Below are 21,953 nucleotides of genomic sequence, written 5' to 3' on the forward strand. Positions count from 1 at the left end.
AGTTTTTGTCTGTAACAGAAACCTTTGCCAATCACTTGTGGTTTTTCAAGAACCTGGGAACCACGTGTGAACCATTTCTGGAGATCACTTATGTTCACCTTCGTTATCAGAAGATAAAGGGACTGTGTATCAGCATTTACAACACCTGAGAGCAGGAAGTTGAAACTAAGACGTCAGCCTTTGATGATTCTAGCCGATGAAACAAGCTTTTTCATCTCTGACTTCTAGCCTTTGGGCCAGACATCTTTTCTATTTGCACCACCAGCTGTACTAGTAGATGGATGAAGTGTAACATGAAACAGTCCAGCTTTACCCAGCTTCATGCTAACGTGAAAGATCTTCTGGGGTGGGTTTAGAAATTATGGGCTGAAATGATGCTGCCTGTGTACCTCATTTATCACTGTCAGTAATATCCCAATGTCAGAAGGCTTTCCACTTCTACCTGAGATTTTCAGACCCGAGTATTTGTAAGAATCACCTGGAAAGTTTCTGACTCAGGACTCTGCCTGTTTAATAGTAAGTGATTCATAGGCAAGAGAGATCCAGCCACAGACCACACTTTGAAAAACACTGGCCTGAATTCTGCCTTGTGTCTCTTTTCCCCTCCTGGTGCTTCCTCTTCTTCCTCCCCTGAAACAGGACTCAAAATAAAAACCCTGCAATCCCTCCCACGGCTCCAAAGATAAAAGGGCCTGGTTCATACTGCTGGATAAGTACGGCTATTATAGTTAACCAGGTGGAAGAGTTCCACCATGATTCATTTGAAAGACTTAATCTTCTTCAACACCTTGGTGATCAGCAGGGTGGGTACACCCACCCAGGACTGTACTGTAACCCTCAGAAAACAAATTAACGAGAGCTTAATGGAAGGTAATTGCCCAGTTACTTGCAGACGGAGGCAGTTCTTCCAGGCTGTAATTTCGATTGTTGATGTTTTCTTCCTAACTGGGGCCCACGGGTTCCCAGCCCTGACTTCGCTATCTCATCGGGGAAGAGGACAGAGCAGCTGTGCCAAGGAACCAGCGGGGCCCAGATCTGCAGACCCTTCCTTTGGTTTCTGTGCCAGACCCTGGAGGAAACATGGGTTGGCTGTAACCAGATTAGGGCAACTGGGACCAAGTCCGTCTAGTTTCTGAAGTCACCAGCATCCCCTCCAGGGGGAATGAGGAATTGACCCAAGGTGAATGGTTAACTGTTTACCTGAGCAGTGAGCAGGCTCACATACCCCACCCAGTCCTCTCCTATTCTTGGCTGCCAGGCACTCCCACCAAAACCTCACATCTCCCCATGTGTGGCGCTTTGTGGAGGTTGCCGGGTTCACTCCTTTTTCACTCTCCTGCTACGTAACTGCCTTCCTCTCCGTCTTAGAGGAACCCCAGCGTCTCTTGCAATCCTAGAAACCTTGGATTCTACCATCTTAAGAAACCCCAAACTGGACCTTTCAGCTACAGCAAGCTCTTTTCATCTCCAAGCTTGCCTAGGGAGGAAAGCCTGTCTTCATAATCCCGATGCTATGATCCAAGTACCCTTATCCCAGGCCTGCGGTTGTCCTGCCAGGCAGATTATGGGACAGGGTCATGCCAGGAGCAGCACTAAGTGCTCCATCAGCGTTCTCACTCCATCCTCCTGTTACCAGAAAGGGGACCTGGCCCTAGTGGGTCTGCTTAGGGCCAGCCGGGTAGTGTGTGGATTCTTGACTTCGTGCAGAAAAAATTTCACAACATGAGTCCAGGTGAATTTTATTTTATTTTTGTTTTATTTTTATTGATTTCAGAGAGGGAGAGAGAGAAACATCAATAATGAGAATCATTGATAGGCTGCCTCCCACACACCTCCTACTGGGGATCAAACCTGCAACCCGGGCATCTGCTCAGACGGGGAATTGAACTGTGACCTACTGGTTCATAGGTTCACACTCAACTATTGAGCCACACTGGCCAGACAAGTCCAGGTGAATTTTAGAGGACATTTATTAAAGCTGGGGACAGTGAGCCCTAACCAGTTTGGCTCAGTAGTTAGAGCATCAGCCCATGGACTGAAGGGTCAAAGGCATGTGCCTCAGTTGCAGGCTCAACCCCAGCCTGGGTGAGTGGAGGAGACAAACAATCCTTGTGTCTCTCACATCAATGTTCTCTCTCTCTCATCCTCCTCCTCCTCCCTCCCTCCCTACCTCCCTTCCTCCCTTCAACTCTTTCTAAAATCAATGGAAAAATATCCTCCAATGAGGATTTTAAAAAAACAACAAAACAACTTAAAGCTGGAGACAGTGAAACAAGGAAGGCCTACAGAAGAACTAGGTGAGGAAATGGGCCTAGGCTGCTCTGCTTTAGGTCACTAAGAAGTCACAGAAGGCCCTGGCTGGGCAGCTCAGTTGGTTAGAGCATTGTCCCGATATACCAAGGTGGTTGGTTCGATTCCCAGTCAGGGCACATACAAAAAGCAACCAATGAATGCATAAATAAGTGAAACAAACAAACAAAAGTCAAAGGAAAGGGGGCCTTGGGGACTGGGTCAGGGGACTTGCCCGGGACAAACTGCCCAGGCCCATCGCTGCCCTGGTAGCAAGCCTGGTGGGGCCCCTTAGAGTTTAGGACAGTGATGGCGAACCTTTTGAGCTCGGCGTGTCAGCATTTTGAAAAACCCTAACTTAACTCTGGTGCTGTGTCACATATAGAAATTTTTTGATATTTGCAACCATAGTAAAACAAAGACTTATATTTTTGATATTTATTTTATATATTTAAATGCCATTTAACAAAGAAAAATCAACCAAAAAAATGAGTTTGCGTGTCACCTCTGACACCCGTGTCATAGGTTCGCCATCACTGGTTTAGGAGATGCATGCCTGTGAGGAAAGGAGAGAGGGGTGGGAAGGAGAAAGGTGAGGGTGTGCTGGAGGGAGAGCAGAGAGAGTGCACCTTGACCTTCCTTTTCAGGGTGTTTAAAGGCTGGGCATTTGAGGGAGGTCTTAGGGGAGGATCAACAGGAAATTCATCAGCTTTATGCTGATGTACCAATGCAATTCTTTTAACTTCCTCTGTGCTTGGGTGTGGTTGGCAAATAGCATTAATTGGATTTCTGTTATCTGTCTCCCTGCATAGGGTGATTTACGCTATTTACCCTCTGGTTGGGGAGAAGTGCAAGTGCAAACCATTTACTCTTAAGTGCCCCTAGTTTAGGGGAGATAGGATTTACTAGATGGCTGCAAGCTGCTATTTAACTGTCTCAGTGTCCCTATTCTGCTTGTCCTGGCTTACTAGCCTGGCTCACCCTCACCAATCCTTTGAAGCAGTTAACAGTTCTCTCCCATTTTACAGATGAGAACGACAAGTCTCAGAGAGGCCAAGTCATATGTCCCAGGTCATGTGGCTCTTTAATGGCAAACTCGAGACATGTGCAGGCCCTCTGCAGCCTGAACTCGTGCTCTTACCCAGCATCCGGCCACCAAAATTCCCCATCCCAGATTCCTAGGAGCAGATAGACCTGAGCAGAGGAAGTGAGAGCAACTTAACCAAATCAAACCCAAGAAATATTCCCACCTCACTCTGCCCAACCAAGCCAGTGTGAATTGTTTTGCAACTCACCAGAAAGTCTTATGGGCTCACAAGTTTGTTCCTGGGGCTGGTAAATAGAATAATAGGAAGAAAAGTGTTGTAGGCAGCCTGAATGGTACCAGGTGTTAGACCGCTGGGGTCAGAACTGAACCTGGGGTTCAGCAATCTCGGTACTTGAGTTCCGGCTAGGAAAAAAATCAGAGCCAAGACTCAATCTAAAAGAGCACATTTATTTGGAAAACCATTATGGACGAAAGGGAGTCTTTCAAACTTAAAGACCTAAAGTAACCACAGAGGATGGTCTGAAATTAAACTTCAACTAAAGCAGTTATGGTGGGCAGGTATGGTGGGAAGATACCTAGGCCGGTATCTTCACTGACAAGGTCAACCTTTACCTTAACTGAGCTTATCTGTCTTTTTGCATCTATGATAACATATCCTTGAAATGTCTGGGTAACTTGTAACCTTTTTCCAGACCCCTTGGGCCACAACCTAATGTGCCTGGGCAGCAGGACAGATACCACAAATTCCTTCATATTATTTTTATCATGTTAATTGTTGACGGTTGTGTCTAGTCTATCATTTTACTCTTCATCCAATACCAGAGGTTCCCCCCTCCTTTGCTTTCTCCCGCCTCTCTAATCTACTAGTATCACCAATGGATTTCATGTAACCCACCTACGTCCCCTCCTTTGATTGCGATGTATAAAAATAGATGAAAAACTGCCATTCTCTGGAGCATTATCCCAATCCACTGAGATACTGCTTCCCAGAAATTGTTGACAGTTTGGCTCAAATAAACTCACAAAAAACCACAAATTCCTTCATTATCATGTTAATTGTTCCTGCACCCACCTAAGTATGTGTCTATCATTTTACTTCTTATCCAGTCCCAGAGGTTTCCTGGCTTTGCTTTCTCCCACCTCTCTAGTCTATCACCAATGGATTTCATGTAACCCACCCAAACCCCCTCCTTTGATTGCAACATATACAAATAGATGAGAAACCGCCATTCTCTGGAGCACTATCCCAATCCCAATGTTGCTTCCCGGCAATTGTGGACAGTTTGGCTCAAATAAACTCACAAAAAGTCTTTATAGGTTTGAATGTTTTTTACGTTAAGACCACAGAGGAAGAAGTAATTTGTTGAAGAAATGGGTTTAGAAAACAAGTTATAGAGGTAAAGGAAGGGTCCTCGGAGCTTGGGGGTGAGGAAGGTAATAACAAAACTGGAGGAGGGGGAAGGGAGGGGAGAGAAAAGGGAAGGGGAGGAGAGAGAAGGAGAGGGAGAAGAGGAAAGGGAAAGGCTTGGGTGTGTTCTCAGGAGGGAGATTGCCTTGGGTCCAAATCCTAAGGATTTTAAGGGTGAGATTTTAGGGGAAGTCCCAGGGGAAGGTCGCAATAGAATATTCAGCAGCTTTCCTGGTGTGTCCAGGTCTCCACTGATTGGTTGGTCAGCACCAGGTCAGGGGTCATTATTCAATGCAGCTGGTCCCGAGGTCAGTGTTGGTGTCACTGGTGGTATCGCTTGTCTGGTTTTGCTGCTTTTCTGGGTCTGGAGCTGAAATGTAACTGAGGCCTAGATGGTATCTCTAGGAAAGAAAGGTCAGAGGGTCCAAACCGCATGACCAGTCACATGCTAAGGGGGGCGAGGTCCCACCCTACCATTGTCCTTGGCTAGACACCTGGAGCTTTTCTGCCTGGTGACCTCTGTACCTGGCCCATCATCCTAGCTCTGCTCCTGCCTAACTGCCTACCACACAAGGGAGAATGTGTTCAGGGTCACAAAGCTGATGAGAGAGGAAAAAAGCAAGTCTGTAAATATTTGTGACATTTCAGCCAGACAGCTATAAAAGGTAAGGCAGGGCCTTTGCCTAGCAACCACAGATTTTTGAGTCCGAATCATAGTTCCCAAGAAATAGTCCTGCTGCTAGAACTCAGAACATCCTGTCCTGCCTGCCCCTGGGAGACATGGAGGGAGCAAAGCTGCGGTTTACCAAGTGCTGCTGAAAGGAGTGGGCGTTGGCCTCCTGCTGGCTCAGAGACTCCTGTAGAGTTGCCTCCAGAACCTTCCTCAGCCCCAGATGCCAGGGGTGCCACCCCTCCTCACAGCCGCTGTTTCTCTGGCAATGCTCCCTTCCCCGCCCTCCCCCAGCTCGCCTGCACCCCTGTGGAAAGGCAAGGCCCTCCATCCTGGCCGGAGGGCTTTGCAGTGCCCCTGGAAGCAGGGAGCTGCTAAGAGCACAGGCTTTTGAGTCAACACACCTGAATGCTAGAGAGGCCATTTAATCGCTCTGTGCCTCAGTTTCCGCATTTGAAATGGGGTAAGTAGTAGTACCTATCTCATAGGGTATTACTCAGGAATACGTGAGAAAATATTTGAAAGGTACTTAGCACAGTTCCTAGTCCACAGAAAGAGGTAACGAGTAACAAAAGTTTTTATTTCTGCTTCCAAGTGTTAAGTTCCCAAGCCCCACCTCAGCATCCTAGTCTCGCTAATGCCTCACCATGCCAATGAGTTTTATAACTGGAGGAGGCCCTAGAAGTCACCTAGTATTAGAATATTTCTCTCTATGTAATTTTCACACACACACATTTGCTGAGATAATATCAGTAAGGCAGCACGTGCCTGGGATATAGTCAATGCTTAGTAAGTGTTAGGGTTTGTGATAGTTACTTTTATGTGTCAACTTGACTGGATCACCGGATGCCCAGATATCTAGTTAAATTTGGGGTGTGTCTGTGAGGGTGTCTCCAGGAAAGATTAGCATTTAATTGGTAGACTGAGTGAAGCCAATGGCCCTCCCCAATCCATCGAGGGCCTGCATAGAACCAAAAGGTGGAGGGAAAATTGGTCTGACCGAGCTGTGATGTCAGTTTTCTGCTGCCGGTAGCACCCTGGGTCTTAGGCCTCAGACTCAGCCTGGAATCTGCCACATGGCTCTGTGGCTCTCCGGCCCTCGAACTGCACCCCAGGCTCTCCTGGGTCTCCAGCTTACATATGGCAGATCATGGGACTGCTCAGCCTCCATAACCATATGAGTCAATACCTCATAATAATAAATATAAAATAACATTAAATAGATAGGTAGGCATACAGATATCCTATTGGTTCTGTTGCTCTGCAGAACCCTAATACAGGGTTTTGTTGTTATTTGTCTAAGTAGGAATTTACTAAGTATTTATCCATCCATCCATCTATTCACCCAGTAGTCACTTATTGAGTGTCCTGGTTTTTGGACGACATGAGAGGTGGCCTTGCCCCCATGAAGGAAATGTATAACCAAATGAAAAAGAGAGAAGCCAGAAAACAAGTAGAGAACAGCTGAGGACCTAACTGAATAGTTTTCTTTATGCTCTCAGATGTGACAATGATCACACCTGAAGGGAGGAAAGAGATTCTCTCCCTCACGATGAATGACTCAAGAATGCATATATTCAAATAATGTTGGCTTTCAAAGAATGAGGATATGTGCTTATGTCAAATATCTTCTCATCACTCAAAAGGCCTTTAAATTATTATAACAGCTTCAATGCTGGCAAATCCTGGGCTTTCAAGGCTGGGGGAGTATGTTTGGCAAATAGCCGAATACCATTCAGACCCAAGTCTGGAGGGAAATATAACTACAGCTGCATTGAAATGGACTGAGAGTGAGGTGTGACCATGGCGTGAGGACACTAGTTTCTCCCACGTGGCTCTTGAGCCAGCGCTGAAGGTATTTCCAAAGAGGAGCTGGTTCAGACCTGTGCCTGTCCTCACCCCACGCCCACTCTTCCCCTGGGGAGTTGAGAGAAGCCTGGGACACAGCACCTTCTCTCCTCCACTCTCCTGGGTGACCTACAAAAGCTTCCTGCGGGCCTCAGCCATCAAGCAGAGATCCACATTCGCACCTCTTCTCCACGCTCTTCCCCTGTCCCTTCTCTTCCTCCCTCCTCACTCCCGATGTGAAACGAGTCCTTTGGTCAGAGACCAGATGCTTGACTAGAGGAATGCATTCCCGACACTGACATCGAGCGCTCACTTCCCACTGAGAAGAGCTGCAGGGGGACCTGAGTCTCACACTGGTTTCCACAGGTTTCTAACCCACACACATCCACTGAGGTTCTATTTTGTGCCAGGCATTATGCTGGCTCCTGTCAGGGACACAAAAGCATCAGATCCCATTCCAACTGCAAACATATAAAGAGTCATTCCAAACAATGAAAGCAGACATGATATAAGACGTTTTTCGTTCTTGGGTAATATAATGAGTACTGAAAGCCAGAGGGTAGAGCAGTGATGCCGAACCTTTTGAGCTCGGCGTGTCAGCATTTTGAAAAACCCTAACTTAACTCTGGTGCCGTGTCACATATAGAAATTTTTTGGTATTTGCAACCATAGTAAAACAAAGACTTATATTTTTGATATTTATTTTATATATTTAAATGCCATTTAACAAAGAAAAATCAACCAAAAAAATGAGTTCGCGTGTCACCTCTGACACGCATGTCATAGGTTCGCCATCACTGGGGTAGAGGCTGGGGTGGTCAGGGAAGACTTCTTGGAGGAAGTAGGATCTAACAGGGTCTTTTATTTTTAATTAAAATTTTTAATTTTGACATTATTGTAGGTATCTCCCTTCCCCCCCTCTTTGCCCACCTCCACCTGCCCCCATCTAACAGGGTCTTAAGAGAGTGGGAGAATTTGGGAGAGCTGAAGAGGAGGGGAAATATCAGAAGCAGAAAACAGTGCTGGGAGGGTGCGTCTCTGGTGTATGTGAACCTCTGGTTCGTGTCTCTTTCCAGGCTTGTCATTCCTTGGAGGTATCTTAGCATGATTTGAACTTGGTCTTCAAACAGAGGCTTTCTCCTCCCAAACATTCAGACCTAATGGCTCTATATTAGTTAAGATTCTGTTGGTTGCACGTGACAGAGAGAGTCAATACAAACCAGTTTAAGCAGTGAAGGCTTTAAATGCCCCAGGGAAGGCGGGAAGGCCGTGCTGCCCTATTCTAGAAGCCTCATCCTCTGTTTCAGTCTTCCCAGATAGACACGTCCCCACTTCCTCCCACCCCTAACGGCCAGCCTCTTTTCACAGGCAAACTGACAACTAATGGCCAAGAGAGCCTGTTTACAGGCAACAGCTCTCTCTCCAGGACCCTGCAGCAGGGTTCGTAACCAGAGAAACATCCAAGGAGATGTGGTGTTTTAGGAGAGGGATCTGGATCGGAAGACCAGGTGAGGCTGGGACCCCCTGAAAAATGCGTGCAGTGGATTTGGTGGTGAGCAGAACAGAACCCCTGCTGCAGGCTCAGCTCCCTGAAAGGGTGGGGTGGCGGCTTCAGGACGGTGGGTGGCACACTCAGGAAGAGCAAGACTTCCGAGCCCAAGGCCGTCCTGGACTCAGCATTGAGTGAGGACTGAAGGCGTTTATTTCCACTTTGCTCAGTCTCTGCTTTTGAATTCTCAGTCGGCAGCACAGTCTGGGTCCCAGACTAGGGAGCAGCAGCTTCCAGTCTCTCCAGATAGGAATCATAAAGGAGAAGAGAGCTGGGGGCTGAGGGCAGTGCCATCCGACTGACCTTCCTGTGATGGTGGGAATCTTCTAGACCCACAATGTCCATTGCAGGAGCCACTGGCCACCTGCGGCTCCTGGGCACCTGCGATGTGGCTAGTGCAACGGAGGAACTGAATTTTTAATTTTATTACATTGAAATAAATTTCCATTCCAATAGCCACGTGTGGTTGGTGGCTCTGTATTAGACACCGAGCCTTAGAGAACATCCTTCCTCCACCATCTCCGGGCTGTGCGGGAGGGGGGGGGGGGGGGGGGGATTGGAACGGAGCATCCCCATCAACCGTCTACATCAGGAAAGGCAGATGGTGTAGAATGGGAAGCAGGGAAGACCCCTGGGGTCAACCTCCTTCCTAAACACAGACATCAGCTGCCTGAACACTGGCAACTGTCAGCACCCAGCCTCTCCCTCTGAGAGCCGCGGCCTCTGAAGAGGACCTCACACAGGGGCATCTGAGGCTACCAGGTGTCCCCAAAGCCACAGTACAGTGAGGAAGGAAGTAACTTCCACGCCTCCCCGTAGCCCAATGGGGAGCACCTCCTCCGCCCCCGCCAACCCCGTGATTTTGGAGATCCCATATCCCACACTCCTCCCCCACTGTGGGAAGTATCTCACGCTGTGCCTGAGGACCCCAGCTCAAAGGTCTGTGAGTGACCAGGTCCCGTGGGATTTCAGTTCCACATGTGTTGACTGAGTGCCTCCCGGATCATCAGAGGAAAAGCTGAACTTAAATGATTTCCTGTCCAAGAACAATCTGTCACCTAACACAGTGGGAAGCCATCCAAGCCAGCCAGCAGGAGTGACAGGGCTCCACCCACAGCCTGGAGCCTGAAAGGGATCTACTGGGTCCGGGTAGCTCAGTTGGTTAGAACATCATCCCAATACACCAAGGTTGCAGATTAACCAATGAATGCATAAGTACGTGGAACAGCAAAGTGATCTCTCTCTCTCTCTCTCTCTCTCTCTCTCTCTCTCTCTCTCTCAAGTAAAAATAAATAAAATCAGGGCAGATTTGGGAAAATACCTTCCTAAATAAAGTAAAACCATTGCTAATATAGGAAGGCCCCCTGTGATCCACCCAAATAAAACCTTCCCACCTGGGCAGCCTCTATAATTGGGAATTCACTCCTTTGCATTAAGCAAAACCCTCCCCATGTGTCATCTGATATGCAAGTAGTCCTGGGAGGGCCACCCATTAAGTGGCTGACACCTGGGTGCAACCCAGTGCTATCAGATCGCTGCTTTCCCGTGTGGCAGGAAGGGTGAGCCAGCTTTGGTTCTCATAAGGATGGGCCCAAGGCAGCTGCTGTGGCCCAGGCCAGCCCTGCCTGGAAGGGGAGTGGGTGGCAGCTAAGCTTTCCTCACTGTATGACTCCCATGGTCACCCGTGACCAAAGCACTTCTCCAAGGCCGTGAGGCTGATGGTCGGCAAGAGCAGCATCCGCCACCCCAACCCAGCCCCGAGGCCCTCACCTGCCCAGAGTGTGTGAGGAAAGGAGGCGACAGGTAGAAAGATAACCATTTGTGCATTATTTGCTCTGTGTCCGTCTCCACCATATGACTGCAGGCTCCATGAGGGCCGGGCCTGCCCCGGCTTGACTGCACTGCGTCCTCCTCCCAGCGCAGTGCGTGGCAGGTCACGTGTATCCGGTGACTGTTGACTACATGAAGCAACAGGCAAACGCACGAGCACTGTGCTCTTTGGTTTGCAAACGCCCTTCTCCTCAGCAGATCTCCAACTTATTCGTCACTGTCCTTCCACATGCAGGCAGTGTTGGCTCATCCCACGTGGACTGAATCCAATGGAAGCGCAAAGGGCTGTCTCTTCAGCCACAGCCCGGGTCTCTTGGGTTGGTGTAGGGCACTGGTGCCCTCCAGTAGGTGTGGCCTTGCCCATCGGACTTCTCGCAGCCCGAGGTTGCAGAAGTGGGTGCCTATGGAAGAAAAAGGGTGGCCCGTGTGCCAGGAAAAGCAGCTTTTGGTGTCCATTTTGCAACCTTTACAGTATTAATGGCCATGTTCACACCCATGGGAAATATGTCTGTACAAGATTTTCCACTGCGTCTTTGTTTGAAATAGCAGAAGACTGGAAACAACCTGCATGTCCCATCCATGTGGGTGCCTCCGTATAATGGAATGGAAAGCAGCTCTAGAGGAACGAGGAAGCCCTTAATGTACTGATTTGGAACATCCTCCAAGTTACATTAAGTGAGAAAAGTAAAGCACAGAGCAGCGTGGACAGTACATAGTACCTGTGGCAAAAAGGGAGAAAAATAGTACATGCACATATAGTTATTCATGTATGTAAAAATCTCTCTGAAAAAAATGTAAGACTCTGGTAACCCTGGTGGTGGGAAGGAGGGTAGTGGTGGGCATAGGGAGGAGGGAGACCTCACTGTATACCCTTTTCTGCCTTTTGAGTTATGAGTCATGTGACTGTTACTTAATTTAACAATTGAATTTTGAAATAAATAATAACTGCCTCTTTGATGCCAGGCTATATCTTCCAAATCTATTACCTAGTGTTAGCACAACTCCGTGAAGTGGGTAATAAGAAAATGAGGTTGGGAGAAATAAGGCAAGTACCTCAGCTCACACAACCATGAAGAGGTCAGGCTTCCAGTCCCCCTGCCCCGCCCCCCCCCCCAGCTCTCTCTGAGGCTCCTCTCTGTCTCATTTTTCATTCTCCCAGCAAGACCAATGGGTGCTTTATCCCAGGGGCCCGATTTATAAGCCCAGCAAGGGGCCAACTCAAGGAAGTCCCTGTTAGGCACAGCAGTGCCCTGGTCAGGGAGGTTCTGGGAGCTTGTATGAGGCCGTGTGTGTGTGTGTGTGTGTGTGTGTGTGTGTGTGTGTGTGTGTGTATTATTGTTATGAGTGTATAAGCCTGTGTGAAAGTGTGTGAGCATGTGACTATGACTTATAAAGGGTGTGGGTATATGTGAATATGTGTGTAAAGCGTGTGGTTATGTGAATATTTGTGAGTCTGTGAAGTGTGTGTGAACATGTGTATGTGGTTGTGTGTGAGCACGTGTGTGTGTAACTGCAACATGTGTATGAGTGTATGCACTGAGGCCCGGGAGGCCTGACATGGAGAAAACCAATCACAGAGGTGAGCAAGAAGCTAAGGAGACAGAAAGTTGACCAGGAGCCCCTGGGATGGGGTACAGGAGTGGGCAGAGGAGGCTGGGACAGGTAGGGGTGGAGCTGGAAGGGGAAGCCAGGACAGAAGACCTGGGGCTGTGGCTGGCCATGCAGCTAGAAGACCATGGTGCCTGGGGGCTGAAAGTCCTCAGACCCTTATTCCTCAGGCCAGGGGCTTAGGAAGCAACATTCCTAACCCCGCACCACACACACACATTCCCTTTTCCTGGCCCTGCCTACACCAGGTGAGTGGGGACTTGCTAAGTGAGACCCAGCAGAAGCGGTAACTAACCAGGCGGGATAACCTGGGTGTTGATGCAGGTGCAGATGGAAGAGTCCACATTGCAGCTGGCAAGCTGCCCCCCACCCCCTCATGCTCCATAGTCCCCCTGCACCAAATGCCAGAGATAGACCCACAGGCCCCTGCCCCCACCTCACTCAGACTGCAGGGAGGACTGGGGCTGAAAGGGCGGTGGAGAAGGATGCATCTGGGAAGGACACAGGGACAGAAAGGGAAATGGGCTGTTTTAAGAACAGTCGGTGTGGCTGTGTGCAAACTGCTGTGCTCGGAGGGCTGTGTCTGCACTGCGGGCTGTTCCTCCTCTTCCTGATGGAGCGCCTGGCACCCTCCATGCCTCACCTGGACCAGATGTGCCACTGTCTCCATGGGGCCCAGATGATAATGGGGTAGTCCAGCCTCTGTCCTGACCATAGCTGTGTGTGCACGCACGTGTGTGTGTGTGTGTGTGTGTGTGTGTGTGTGTGTGTGTGTATCATGTGAGCAAATGCAAGAGGTCCTGAAAAGAGATTTTCTTGCCCTTGGAGCTGAAGGAAGCGTTATCTCCTCTCAATACTCCTAAGAAATCCTGGACCACCAGAATGCTAAGCAGGGACGGGTGTTTTTGTGGGATGAATTGTGCACCCCCCACCCCCCACCCCCCCAAAAAAAGAGTTGTTGAAGTCTTAACCCTCAGAACCTGTAAATGTGACTTTATTTGGAAATAAGCCCTTTGCAGATGATCAAATTCAAATAAGGTCATTAGAGTTGACGGGATGGAAACACAGCCCAGGGAATATAGTCAATACTGTTGTCATAACTATGTGTGGTGCCAGATGGGTACTGGAAATATCGGGGGGCAGGGGAGGGTACACTTTGTAAAGTATATGATTATCTAACACTACGCTATACACCTGAAACTAATATAAAATAATATTGAACATAAACATGTTTTAAACAAACAAAAATTAACAATAATAAAAAGTGACATAAAAAAAAAAAGAAAGAAAAAGGACTGAGTTTGACTCCCAGCTGCACCGCGTACTAGCTTCGCCATCCTGGGTGAGACACTCAAATCCTTATGACCTAATTCAACACAATGGGTGTCCTAATAATCAGGGGAAATTTGGACACAGAGGCAGACACGCACACAGGAAGGACCACATGAAGATTGCCAGCAAACTACCAGAAGCCGGGCGAGAGGCCTGGGCGGATCCTGCCCTCACGGCCCTCAAGAGGAACCAGCCCTATCGATGCCTTGATCTTGGACTCCAAGCCTCCAGAACTGTGAAACAGTAGATGCCTGTTGTTCTAGGCCACCCAGTTTTGGGTACTTTGTTGCGGCAGCCCTGGGAAACTAACCAGGCACTGGGACACAACAGTCAAGCCCGAGAACTTGAACTCAGTCAGGACTGAGTTTGCACAGGGATGGAAACACAGCACAGGGAACATAGTCAATACTGTTGTCATAACTATGTGTGGTGCCAGATGGGTACTGGAAATATCGGGGGGCAGGGGAGGGTACACTTTGTAAAGTATATGATTATCTAACACTACGCTATACACCTGAAACTAATATAAAATAATATTGAACATAAAAATATTTTAAACAAACAAAAAATAACAATAAAAAGTGACATGAAAAAAAAAAGAAAAAGGACTGAGTTTGACGCCCAGCTGCACCGCGTACTAGCTTCGCCATCCCGGGTGAGACACTCAAATCCTCTGAGCCTCCATTTCTTACATTTCACATGGGACTAGAAAGAGCACCCCCTCCCGGGGCTGCTGTGAGGATCTGGGTTTGGCCAGGTGCCTGGCACATGCTAAGGCTTAGTAAACTGTAGCTGTTACTGCTGCTAAGAACATATTTGTGCCCTGGCTGGTTTGGCTCACTGGATAGAGCATCAGCCTGCAGACTGAGGGTCCCAGGTTAGATTCCAGTCAAGGGCATATGCCCAGGTTTCCGGCTCGATCCCCAATAGGAGGTGTGCAGGAGGCAGCCGATCAATGATTCTCTCTCATCATTGATGTTTCAATCTCTCTCTCCCTCTCCCTTCCTCTCTGAAATCAATAAAAATATATTTTAAAAAAAGAGAACACACTTGTTTTCGGGGTCTCTGTCAAAATTTCTGATAACAGAATTATCTCCAACTTACAAAAATCCAAACATGAGAAACCAGAAAAGGAAAACGGAAGAGAAAGTCACGCTTGGGGAGAGCCCGATGTATCAGGCACAGTACCGTGTGCTTTCCAGAATGCTTTCCAGAATAATTTAAATGAGAGCTTTCGAAGGCTCAGCAGTGTGAGGTGTGGATCCAGGGAGAGACCTATGGGGGGACGGGAGGTGAGGGGACAAGTCTGATATGCGAGGCAAGGCAGGTGCCTCCAAGGAAGGGACTCCCAGGCCCTGGTGCCGCGCACCCGTCCCACCCAGCCTCTGGGCAGCACCCTGTGGGGGATGTGCAGGCCGCAAACATCACCCCAGCAGGGCCGAGTCACCCGACCACAATAATGCGCCTTTCTGCCCTGGCGGAGACAGAGGGCATTGTGTGCGCAGGCCTTGGCCTGTGGCTGGAGGCTCAGCTCGCCTCTCAGAAAGGCAGGATTGTCTTGGGCAACCTCCTGGCCTGGGGCTGCCACCCCACACGTCACAACAAACTCAGAGCCGGCGAAGGGACAGCCACTCTCGAGGACAGAGCTCCTCTGAGACCACAGGCTCCGAGACCCCGGGAAGCCAGGGTAGGGACAGGAAGCAGGAGCTTTGGGGAAATTTGAATAATTCAGAACTGAGGGTCCATTTCCCAGGCCCTGGGGGAAGAGCCTCAGAAAACCTATAGCCAGGACGTCTGTCTGAACGTTGATGGTTAAGAGCAGGGAGTGTGGGGTCAGAATGCGGGTTCAAATTCTGTCTAGACCATTTCCTGGCTGAGTGCCCTGGGGCAAAATTATCCATGAAGCATAGTTCCTTCACCCCATAGACAGCGGGTGGGCGGGGAGGGGGGTGATGAGAATTAAACGGACTGATGTCTGGTCCCTTGGTAGACACTCAAGAACTGTTTGCTATTACAATGATTATCAATCTGTATTGTTCCAAATGAGATGAAACGTGCAAAACGCTTGGCACAGAGCCTGGTGCCTAGTAGCTGATGAATAAGTATTAGCCTGTGCTCTGCCTCCCTGGCTTCCACCTGCCGAGCCCCAGGAGGACATGGCACAGGATCACAGGCCCAGGGTGACTCTAGGCAGGTTCCCTGAGTACCTTTCTCTGCTGGCCAAGTGGCATCTTTTCCTTAGAGACATCTTTCTCCAGTGAACGAGCCTGCTCCATTTCCTCCTGGAGCCGGGGCCCCAGCCAGCCTGAGGCAGCTTCTGTTGTGCAGGTGGGAGCTGGTGGCCAAGTGCAGACAAGGAGGCCCTCCCTGGCCCGCCGTGGCTTTGCCTCCCGGTGAGTCCGCATCCTGTGCTCTCTGCGCCTTGCCTCGCCCCGGCCCAGTTCTTCCTCTACCTCAGTCCAGGCTTCTGGAACGCCTCGCCTTGCCTCGCCCCAGCCCAGTTCTTCCTCTACCTCAGTCCAGGCTTCTGGAAGAGCCGACACCCTCACTCCAATCAGCCACCAAATGAGCTCCCAAAGGCTGGGCCAGCCAGGCACGCCCTGCCCTCCCGTCCTCACGGCCCCGGACCCTGCAGGAATCCGGAGGGAATGTGCCTCCTGGGCCCGTGCCCAGTTCTGACTGCGGCCAGGACCAGGGCCTCTCCTTGTCCCTCCCTCCCAGACACACAGGGCTTTATAGCCAGATGATGCCATGGAAACTATGTGCACGGCCGGCCCGTTCACATGGCCTCAGCAGAAAAAATAACCGGCCTTCTCCCTCCGCCAAGACCCACAGGCCTGAGCTACCAAAGCAAGCCTCCCCTGTGAAACCCGGCCCCTCAGATACCTCAGGAGGACTTGTTTGGGGGTGCCCTCCAGTCACTCCCCCTCCCCAGCCCCAGCCATCTGCCTCTCCCTCCTCCGGGATCTGGAGAGCTCAGCTCGGCTGGCTGGACAGGAACGTGCTGCCTTATATGGCAGTTTCCAGGAGAGCTCAGCTCGGCTGGACAGGAACGTGCTGCCTTATATGGCAGTTTCCCTCTGAGAACAAACCTCATTTCCCTTTCCAGGATCTTCCTGAGACCTGGGAGCCCCACTGGATCCTCCTCTGGCTCACCCCCTCCTCCTGGGACGAAGTCGACAAAGTCACCAGGACACGTCCAGTCAGACCCTCCCCTCCACTCTAGACCCATGCTGTCTGCTAGGGTAGTCACTAGCCACATGTGGCAATTTGAATTTAAATGTTACTTAATCAAAAATTCAGTTCCTCAGGTGCCAAAGCCACATTCCAAGTGCTCAATGCCATAGGAGGCTTGCAAGCACCCTTTTTCCAGCTTCTCGGATGTTCTGTGGGAGAGCAATGCCCCGGCCCATGCTGCGGAGTTCCCTGGCTGAGGCTCCTCCTCCACCAGGGCCTGGGATGGTGTCTCCTCGAGCCTGACCATCCAAGGGTAGACCCCCTACCAGTGTGCACCCCCGCGCCGTCAGGGTGCTGGCGGGGGCTGTGGATGGAGCTGGAACCTGTGAGGCGTGCTCCCAAGGCTTCTCGGGGTGCAGGACAGAGCTGGGGTGGGAGCGTGGGTGTGGGGAGGTGTGAGGGCCAGACCAGCTCTCCCTGCGCGGCCACATTCCCGTGCAGAACCCCAAGGACTCTGAGCACTTCACACCTGGCCCTGCAGGTTCCTTATGAAGGGATACTTTTCAAGGTAGGAGATGGAATGTCTTTTAACACTTAAACTTTTCAAATCTTAACGTTATTGAGATGTAAGTCGCCTACCATGCAATTCATCCATTTAAAGTGCACAATTCGGTGTGTTCACAGATTATATGCAGCTTTCACAGTACCCATTTTTAGGACATTTTCATCACCCCTAAAAGAAATTTTGTGTCCTTTAGCTATTATTCCCCTAATTCTTAAACTTGTAATACTTAGGCATATGGCAGCTGGCCGCCATCCCCTGTGAACATGAGGGTAAGTTGTCTCCCTCTCACCTCTGTGGTCAGCAACCTGAGGACAGAGACCAGGTGTGATAGCCGTGTGCCCCTCCCCCTCCTGCACCTGGTGAGGTGCCCACCCCACAATAGATCCCTAAATATTTGCTGGCGTCATTGTTATGGTTACAGTTGCTTCTCTGTGGACAGAAAAGAAATCCAGTGATAGCGGGCAGAATGGGGAGGGGGCCTGGAAATCATGTTATATGAGGAACCATGAGGGTGTTTAGCCTGGAGAAGCGGAGGAGGGTGTGTGTGTGTGGAGGGCGTGGGATGACTGCTCGAACCCCCTAGTACCTGGAAGAGGGACCAGGAGCACTGGGTCAAAGTCTCAGAGGCCACATTTGCAGCCAGCGGAGGGGCTTAGTGACGTGGGAGCAGGTGGAAAGGTAGTGACCATCTGACAGAGCGCATTCATTCACTGACGCAGGGCCTGGGGGACCAACCGTCTGGGGTGCCCGAGTGTGGCCGCTTGCGTCAGGCCGAGGCAAGAGAGGAGGGCCTGGAGGAGTTCTCGGGTCTCCTCAGTCTCTGGGATCCTGGGCCCAGAGCGGTCACGGGGCCGAGGGGTTTCTAAGAGACTCGGACGCAGGACCTGCAGACCTTTGCTGTCTTTGCTTTACCTTCCCAGCAGCAGCAGGAGTCAGGCTCCTGCTCTTCTCAGGGTCTGGCCCTGACCCACCCGCTTCCTTCCACCAGCTCCCAGAATATGGCCAGGGCTGGGGCCGAGCTTTCTTCTCAGAACCTGGGGATGTGTCTGAATGGGGACGGTCACAGGGGTTGGCATGCAGCACTGAGAGTCTAGCAAGTGAGCCGGGACTAATAAACCCAAGAACAACAGGTCCTAACAGGCCGCAGGGAGGTTTCGGTGACCAGGGCCCAGGCCGCAGTGCTGAATAAAGCACCTGAGACCAGCCCAGCAGGAGACGCACGCCCTGGGCCTGGGAGCAGAGGGGCTGCCCGAGGCTGGGCTTGCCCTTGTGATTGCTGATGTGCAAAGCCTGGGGGTGGGAGACAGGCTCCAAACGTAGGGTGACTCCAGTGACCAACAGATAGAGTCCACTTGTCACTGGCTCAACAGAGGAAAGAGGAGGCCGGGTCCCTCCAGATTCATCCTGAGCTGATTCCGGTGGGCGGTAGGTCATGGGCATCCACCACACAGATGCGCAGGCTGGGCTCCCTCGGGGACGGAGAGGAGACAGGAACGCTGTGTATTAACTGCCTGGCACAGTGCTCCGAGTTTCACTAGCTTACACTTAGGTGGTGCCTCCTACGTGCCAGGCCCTTGGGGGGGCCTGGTCCCTCCAGATTCATCCTGAGCTGATTCCGGTGGGCGGTAGGTCATGGGCATCCACCACACAGATGCGCAGGCTGGGCTCCCTCGGGGACGGAGAGGAGACAGGAACGCTGTGTATTAACTGCCTGGCACAGTGCTCCGAGTTTCACTAGCTTACACTTAGGTGGTGCCTCCTACGTGCCAGGCCCTGTGCAAGTGCCACGTTGGACACTAGCAATACTCAGCTACTCAGGGAGAAGGACTGTCTGAGGTCACACCTTGCAAGGGGCCGAAGGGGAAGTCGAACCCAGGCTCCCTGGCTGCAGGGCCAGCCTTCACCACTCTGCTGGCTGCTTCCCCGGTGCCGTCTTTCACGCCCATGACAACCATGGGCAGACCAGCATGACCTCTGGTTTTTTTTTATTTGTTTGTTTGTTTTTAATACATTTTATTGATTTTTTACAGAGAAGAAGGAAGGGGAATGAGAGCTAGAAACATCGATGAGAGAGAAACATCGACCAGCTGCCTCCTGCACACTCCCCACTGGGGATGTGCCCGCAACCAAGGCACATGCCCCCGACCAGAATCGAACCTGGGACACTTGAGTCCGCAGGCGACGCTCTATCCACTGAGCCAAACCGGCCAGGGCATGACCTCTGTTTTTACAAATGTAACCGCTGAGACACAGAGCGCGGTTCAGTCTTGTCCTAGGTCATGCCGTAAGTAAGCCGCAGACCCCATTCAATCTGGGTCAGGCGCCCCAAAGCCCACGCTCCTCCATCACCCCACACTGAGACTCCAAGGAGGAAGCAAGGTCAGGGCTCAGTAAGGATGGCTGCTTTTTAAAAATCGTAAAATACCGATTCTGTTTTTAAGGAAATAAAGCCATTCAAGGCCTGTGGTGATGGTGGCGTAATCGGGCTAGATAAATTGTCTGCGCCTCAAACAAATTGGTAGTGAACAAGCAAGCCTTCTGCTTAAGTCTCCACAGCATCGTGATTGTAACTTCAGGTGCCAGCTGCTCACGCTGACACTGTGTGCATCTCTCCAATTGCACAGGTGAGAGGGTTTTACAAAAACCCTTTGTGGGGCTGACCCATTTTCCTGCTTGAGAATAAGTTATCCCAGGCCCTGAGTTAAGTTTTTTTTCCCCTCTGGTGTTTTCTCACCGACCACTTCCCAATGCCTGGGCACCCCCCTCTCCCCCCTCCTCCCCTGTGTCTAGAGGCCCTGCAGAGCGGTGGAAAGAGCCCTGAACCTGAGGCAGGTCTAAGCTGTGGGAGGTAAGCCTAGGGACTTAACTTCTCTGAGACTCTTCCGGAAATGCAAACATTGAACCCAATGACCTTCAAGATCTCTTCCCACGCTAGGGCTGATGCTCATCATCGACCGGCGTGGGCCAGGCACTGTGCTACATGCTGGGGAAACAGTATTACGGTGGTATCACTGGTCCCAAGGAGCTCTCAGCCTAGCATTGTTATACAATTCTGGTGGTCAGTGTCCTAAGAGAGGCAAGCCGGCACCATGATGACTTCAGCATAGAGTTCTCGCTTGGAGGGACAAGAAAGGCTTCAGGGAGGGAGGAAATCTTGGAGCTGAATGTTACATAAGAAGGAGAGTGGGGATATTCCAGCCATAGGGAACAGAATGTGCAAAGGCACACAGGAGGAGACGAGACGTGAGAAATGGTCGGGGGCCAGGTCATCGAGGCATGGGGACCCCACAGAAGGGTTTTAAGCCGAGGAATACACAGTACGATATGTGTTTGGGAAGATCATGCCAGTGGCAAGGAGGATGTTAGAGGAAAGCCAGTAACAAGTGTGGGGGTAGAAAGACCGATCAGAAAACCATTCCAACAACCCAGGGGAGAAATGCAAGGGCCTGAACTAAGGCGGCAGCAGCCGTGGGGATGGGAGTGGGGAGAGAGACCAGAATTCTTCCAGTTTTAAGGAAGAAGGATGTACAGACTGGATATTTTATGTCCAGTCTAGAAGTCTCCACTTCTGACTTAGGTGCCTGGGTAGATTAGAAACACAAGAGGAAGAAGCTTGGGGAAAAAGATAACGAGGCAAACTTGGGAAAGATAATGGAGTGCGTGTTGTGTATCTGAGTGGATGGGCATTCCATCATTTTGAGAAAACTTGTATCATTTGAAAGACAGTCCCTTAATACGCCAGCAAAACACTCCCTGGGAAATGACTGCCCTATTCTAAAATCCTGCAGTAATGATAATACTGTTTTGAAACACTTTCCAAGGTATTTTCATTCTCAGTGAGCTATCTCCTCTCACTGCAGGCACCACGGGGCTTGTTGTCCCAGGGAAGGAGAGAGATGGATACCATCTAGAACAAAATCGATAGGGTGGGGAGGAAGGAAAATAGGGCAGAAAGGCAGTCTCTGAAACAGAAAGAGGAAGTACAAACCCTCTGGTATCTGAGGGAGACAGGGAGGGGCTGGGGAGGCCCAGCTAATGCTCTCCCACCACGCCCCACCTTAATGGCCCTGCGAGAAGGTGACAGCTGGCACAGAGTTTGAGAACACTCCAGAAACAGGAAGAGCTGTGCCCCACTCCTCACTTGCAGCCCTGGGACAGTCCCCAGGTGGTGTATCCATAAGACCACCTGGGGCAGCTGCAGCGACGTAGACACCTGCATGGCATGTTTAGCCTGGGAGAGGGACTGCAGAGGTCCCCTGGCCCTCATCCCACCCACCCCAATTCCCCTTGGCTTGAGTGTGGCCCAGGAACAACCTGGAAGTCACAGAGCCACCAGGGAAGGCAGAAGGAGGTTGAGGGTTAAGAGCCTGTGGACTGACCTTAGAGAACAGAAGATATACAGAAACATCGAACAGGTGCACATTTGCATCTGCAGAACCCGCAGGGCTGAGACAGGACAAATGAACCCGGTGCACCATTGGCCCCACCAGCCAGGACTTCAACCACGATGCCAGCAGAGCGGGCGGGTGAAGAACATCGCTGAGAGGCCACCTCGGACCAGAGGACAGCACAGGGTCCAGCACCCAGGCCAACCTCCCTCTCCCATTGCCCCAGACTTGTACATGGCGG

Source organism: Myotis brandtii, unplaced genomic scaffold (assembly GCF_000412655.1).
Source record: "Myotis brandtii unplaced genomic scaffold, ASM41265v1 scaffold423, whole genome shotgun sequence".
In the NCBI taxonomy this organism is placed as follows: Eukaryota; Metazoa; Chordata; class Mammalia; order Chiroptera; family Vespertilionidae; genus Myotis; species Myotis brandtii.